We start from the raw sequence: 6,593 nt of genomic DNA on the forward strand, positions 1-6,593 counted from the left end.
CACTCTTCTTTGCAAAAGTGCTCCAAATCATTCAGAGTGTGAGGATATCTCCTGTGCACAGCCCTCTTCAGATCACCCCACAGATGTTCAATTGGATTCAGGTCTGGGCTCTGGCTGGGCCAATCCTAAACAATAATCTTTTGTGGATTTGGATGTGTGCTTTGGGTCGTTGTTGTGCTGAAAGGTGAACTTCCTCTTCATCTTCATCTTTCTAACGGACACCTGAAGGTTTTGTGCCAAAATTGCCTGGTATTTGGAACTGTTCATAATTCCCTCCACCCTGACTAAGGCCCCGGTGCCAGCTGAAGAAAAACAGCCCCAAAGCATAATGCTACCACCACCATGCTTCACTGTGGGTATGGTGTTCTTTAGGTGATGTGAAGTGTTGTTTTTGCCCAAACATACCTTTCGGACTTATAACCTTGGTTTCATTAGACCATAACACATTTTCCCACATGCTTTTGGGGGCTTGGATGTTTTTCTTTGCAAGAAAAGGCTTCCGTCTTGCCACCCTACCCCATATCCCATTCATATGAAGAATACGGGAGATTGTTGTCACATGTAGCACACAGCCAGTACTTGCCAGAAATTCCTGCAGTTCCTTTAATATTGCTGTAGGCCTCTTGGAAGCCTCCCTGACCAGTTTTCTTCTTGTCTTTTCATCAATTTTGGAGGGACGTCTAGTCCTTGGTAATGTCTCTATTGTGCCATATTTTCTCCACTTGATGATGACTGTCTTCACAGTGTTCCATGGTATATCTAATGCTTTGGAAATTATTTTGTACCCTTTTCCTGACTGATATCTTTCAACAGTGACATCCATCTGATGCTTTGGTAGCTCTCTGAGGACCATGGCTTTTGCTCTGAGATGCAACTAAGAAAATATCAGGAAAATCCTACTAGAACAGCTGAACTTTACTTGTGATTAATCAGAGTCACTTTAATTGATGGCAGGTGTATAATGACTTCTATTTAACATGAGTTTGAATGTGATCGGTTTATTCTGAACACAGCCTCATCCCCAGTTATAAAAGGGTGTGCACACTTATGCAAACAGGTTATTGTAAGGTTTTTATTTTTCCCCCATGAAGATATCAGTTTGTTTTTCAAATGAATTGTTCACAGGTCACATTAAAAGTGGAAAAAGTTCTGACATGATTTAACTTTGTCACATATTTTACATCACAAAAATCTGGCATTTTAACAGGGGTGTGTAGACTTTTTATATCCACTGTATGGTGTCAATTTATTCAATGGATGAGATAAACTCTGAATGAGGCATTGTGGGGCACAGAGAGAGAAAGAGAAAGCAAGAGGGGGAAAGATTAGACCAACCAATTCACAATAACTATATTTTGACATATTGGAAAGAATCAACCAAATACAACAACAGTAAATTGGAACACTAGCTTGGCATAAACAGTAATTTTTCTGAAAATCCTTGACTATCAAGACACACTGCCATAGACATACCTGGCTCTTTGGAGAATAACATCTACAGTGGGGAGAACAAGTATTTGATAACCTGCAAAATCGGCAGTGTTTCCCATGTACAAAGCATGTAGAAGTCTGTAATTTTTAAATTCAATTTTATCATAGGTACACTTCAACTGTGAGAGATGGAATCTAAAACAAAAATCCAGAAAATCACATTGCATGACATAAGTATTTGATCACCTACCAACCAGTAAGAATTCCGGCTCTCACAGACCTGTTAGTTTTTCTTTAAGAAGCCCTCCTGTTCTCCACTAATTACCTGTATTAACTGCACCTGTTTGAACTCGTTACCAGTATAAAAGACACCTGTCCACACACTCAATCAAACAGACTCCAACCTCTCCACAATGGCCAAGACCAGAGAGTGGTGGAAGGACATCAGGGATAAAATTGTAGACCTGCACAAGGCTGGGATGGGCTACAGGACAATGGGCAAGCAGATTTGTGAGAAGGCAACAACTGTTGGCACAATTATTAGAAAATGGAAGAAGTTCAAGATGACGGTCAATCTCCCTCAGTCTGGGGCTCCATGCAAGATCTCACCTTGTGGGGCATCAATGATCATGAGGAAGGTGAGGGATCAGCCCAGAACTACATGGCAGGACCTGGTCAATGACCTGAAGAGAGCTGGGACCACAGTCTCAAAGGAAACCATTAGTAACACACTACGCCGTTATGGATTAAAATCCTGCAGCGCACGTAAGGTCCCCCTGCTCAAGCCAACACATGTCCAGGCATGTCTGAAGTTTGCCAATGACCATCTGGATGATCCAGAGGAGGAATGGGAGAAGGTTGTGTGGTCTGATGAGACAAAAATAGAGCTTTTTGGTCTAAACTCCACTCGCCGTGTTTGGAGGAAGAAGAAGGATGAGTACAACCCCAAGAACACCATCCCAACCGTGAAGCATGGAGGTGGAAACATCATTCTTTGGGGATGCTTTTCTGCAAAGGGGACAGGACGACTGCACCGTATTGAGGGGAGGATGGATGGGGCCATGTATTGCGGGATCCTGGCCAACAACCTCCTTCCCTCAGTAAGAGCATTGAAGATGGGTCATGGCTGGATCTTCCAGCATGACAATGACCCGAAACACACAGCCAGAGCAACTAAGGAGTGGCTCCGTAAGAAGCATCTCAAGGTCCTGGAGTGGCCTAGCCAGTCTCCAGACCTCAACCCAATAGAACATCTTTGGAGGGAGCTGAGAGTCTGTATTGCCCAGCGACAGCCCCGAAACCTGAAGGATCTGGAGAAGGTCTGTATGGAGGGGTGGGCCAAAATCCCTGCTGCAGTGTGTGCAAACCTGGTCAAGAACTACAGGAAATGTATGATCTCTGTAATTGCAAACAAAGGTTTCTGTACCAAATATTAAGTTCTGCTTTTCTGATGTATCAACTACTTACGTCATGCTATAAAATGCAAATTAATTACTTAAAAATCATACAACGTGATTTTCGGGATTTTTGTTTTAGATTCCGTCACTCACAGTTGAAGAGTACATATGATAAAAACTATAGACTTCTACATTCTTAGTAAAAGGGAAAACCTGAAAAATCGGCAGTGTATCAAATACTTGTTCTTCGCCCTGTATATGATTGGCGAAATAGAGAGAGAACGGGTTTAAACTTGTAAGAGAGAGAGACCCATTTTAAGGTTGTAGGGGAGAGCTGATTTAGGGCTGTAAGGAAGAGAGAGCTGATTTAAGGTTGTAGGGAAGATAGAGCTGATTTAAGGCTATGGGGGAAAGACCAAATATAAGGTTGCCTCTGTGTGTGGGTCCATGCGAGCAGATGGCCCTTATTGGAAACCCAGCCTTGCTGTTAGGGGTTTCAGGGCTTAGTCTGACCCCCCACCAATGCACAGCCCACCCACCCATCCATCCTTCCTGATTGCCCCCCCCCCCTCCCTCTGCAGGGCACCCCCATGGACTAATCCATTTTCACCAAGAGAACATTTGTTTAATGTCATTTAATGGGGATAATCCTCAGTACATGGAGCATCCTATGTACAGTAAATCTGTATGGGAGGGAGAGTCGCTCGGCAGGGATTGGATGTATGACTGGGAATGAAAGGACGATTTAGACCCACAACAAGGCTATACAGTGAGAGATGCACGCAGAGCAGAGAGGCAAGGCTGGGGACAGAGAGACAGGGACTGACAACACAAGTCTGAAGAGTCAGTGAGGGCATGAATAGGGTCACTGTGTACATGTTTTCCAAAGCATAGATAGAATAAACAGGGTCATTACTCAGTACTAGTACCAATCAAAAGACAAAAAAATATATATTGCGGTAGTTGTCGGCAGCACTAACTCGCTTGCAAACACTGATCACGGGTGGGCTTCACATGGTCAGGCTCTATAAGAATACCTACTACAGTGCCAGTGTGGGAGACATTTCTGGTGTGGTAGTGACTGACGACTGATCAGCTGCTCTACAGTAATGGACTGACCGGACGATTATTCTGTCTTTACACAGTGGTCATGTTCCCATAACCGTGTAATATCTAGTTTAATACACCGGAAAAACAAACGAAGATTGTAAAAAGTGCTTAGTTTATAACGTATTGTGTAAATGAATCATATAACTAGGCTACTGCATCTAGACTCGTGCACGTGCCATGGGCGGTTCAGTAACTAGTAGCCTACTGTGAATGCATAAATCAAGTTCGTGTTTAAATTGCAAACAAAACGGAGGCTCGTCACTTACAAATATTTACACACGTATATGAATATGTCAATGCATTTTTACTGACGGCATAACTTTTATTTTAGGTGTCAAGACAAATGTGCAAAACATGCGAATCTTAGTCCCTCGTATCTTAGTTCCCTCGCTGTCATAGGAAGTATAGGAAGTCGCCCAATAAAATGCACTACTGTCACTACTAGGAAATGAATCAATTCTTTACGCACATACAGGCAAGGCAGCTGTATTCAACCCGACTAGAACATGGTTAGTATTATACATGTAGCCTACATAATAAACAAAATAGAACAAACCGATTCGTTCTTTTGCTATAACGGGAGAACATGCATCATATAAACCCACCTTGAAAGAACAGTAGTTGCACAAACACGAGTGGTCCGGATTTCAGTCCCCTTAAAAATAAAAAATAGGTCCCCAAGCAAAATGCTTGTAAAGTTCACATTTTACTCTTCTCGGATGCGCGCGGGTATGTTTAGAAAGGCACAGTTCCGTAGAAAATACTGATAGACTATTCCTATTGGAAGACGACACGGGCAACTCAACAAAAGAGTCCAGAAAACATAAGGGACTTTCTCCACGCCCAGGTACAGGATCACATGATGATTCCAGGTGTGTTTGTTCTGCTCTGGATCAGTTGGCAATGGTAACACACCTGTGAGATCCGCTCACATTCTCCGCTTTAAGTGACATCGCATTTGAAAACCAGGAAATTATAGTGAAAAATGCGAGAGGGAGAGCGGAGGATTGACCGGGAAGAGAGGGGAATTATTCTCCTCCCCTTTCTAAAACGCAAAAGACATATATAGATTAAAGACTGCAATGCAATGGTTACAACATATAAAGGAAAACGAATGAGCAATTCGAACGTGTACCTCGGTCGCTACCCGCATGGAAACATTTAGAAGGGATTGGAATGGCTCTCGTGTGCTTGTTCACGCAGGGGGGCATATCATCCTGCTCCTTTATGGATGCTTATATCATGCAAATCTTTAAGTGTTTCTTTATTTTCGACTAAATATTATGACTGTCTGATTCCTCGGTTGGACAAACATTTATTTTGACTTCAACTATTCAAACAATCAAAATACCACGTTCATATTATAATCGTTTTCTCGTTGCTATCAAAAAACAATGTCTTCCAGATTAACGTTGTTAAAGTATTTATGACTATATGATCGATCGTCTTTGCCGTTTCAAGGGCAACTTTATCTTATTAGTGTACATTATTACATATATTACAATGTAAAGCTGCATAATGCAATACTAGAAAGATCAGATTTCCTGACCGTTGCAAGCTGAGCCCTCCTAGAGACTACCGCATTCCAATCCCGGGCAAAAATGTAGCTTCGGGGACTTTCAACCGGCCTGAGCATGATTTGAGACTGAACCCAGATCACCTTCCTCAACATCTAACAGACACCAACTTTTAATGAGTTTATATTCCTGCCTGGAAGCCCCATCTCCAATAACACTGCAGTTGGGCATATAGTAATAGTTTTGTGGCCCTGTCTCATACATCGTGCTCTGGGTGGGCGTCAGTTTTGTGAGTGATTTATGGCCATGCAAATGAGGATGTCTGGGGGAGCGACGTGTAGTCTTTTCCCAATGAGCCTTAAGGGAGGATGGGGCTGAAGGGATGTGAGTCAGCCCCTTATTGCTGACACAGCCAGAAGAATGGCAGCAGAGAGACAGAGGGAGATGGCCTTCACAGGTCTTCACATTGACTGATGGGATCAAGGAGAATCCAGGCCATGCCAGACAAGTGCCAGAATACAGAAAGCTAGAGCAACCGAGTTGTCCAACAGAACACTACTGCCAAAGCAGAACCCCAAAGCCAGAAGGGTGGGCGGGCGGGAGGAACCAAAGCAAAGCAATTTCCACAAATATAAATTATTCCATGCACACAACGTAAGTATTAAAGTTGATCCTCTCTTCTTGAGTGTTCTGACCGGACTTGACCCAGACTTGTATTTCAATGGCATGCTGTAGACCCTGTCAGTTTGTCATGTGGATAGATTGACCTCTGCTGGTTGCCTATGGCAGTGCACATGTTTAAGTGCCTGTAAGCATCAAGCATAGCAGTCCATTGGTTTATTTTCACAAAATATAAATTTCAGTTTTCAGTGCTTAAATCTATGGTTATTATGCAGATGATTGAAGTGTAATGTACAGTTCAAGAGTATGCAAGTCCATGCTGTATTTGTAAGAACATCACTGTTTGTAATCGCTCGGTTTGTCTTGATGTTAGCCCTACACTGCAGATGTATTCGTAGTATACTTGCTATGCAAGAATATCAGTGTGTGAAAACAGGAACTACTATTACTCTTGGTGTCAGGGATGAAGGTTGCCAGAAGTAGAATCTCTGGGATTGAGTTCAAAAGACAGGAGACC

The 6,593-nt window shown here is 42.8% G+C and overlaps 1 protein-coding gene across 1 annotated transcript in view; it reads right to left on the bottom strand.

The window, feature by feature from the left end:
• The window catches only part of plxnb2b (plexin b2b), a 125,563-nt gene extending 120,510 nt beyond the window's left edge, over nucleotides 1-5,053 (bottom strand). Inside the window, exon 1 of the mRNA XM_010864830.4 lies at nucleotides 4,544-5,053. The gene's annotated coding sequence lies outside the window, so the exon portion shown is untranslated. The remainder of the gene's footprint in view (nucleotides 1-4,543) is intronic.
• Nucleotides 5,054-6,593: the final 1,540 nt, after the last annotated feature.

Source organism: Esox lucius, chromosome 19 (genome assembly GCF_011004845.1).
Source record: "Esox lucius isolate fEsoLuc1 chromosome 19, fEsoLuc1.pri, whole genome shotgun sequence".
NCBI classification, from domain to species: Eukaryota; Metazoa; Chordata; class Actinopteri; order Esociformes; family Esocidae; genus Esox; species Esox lucius.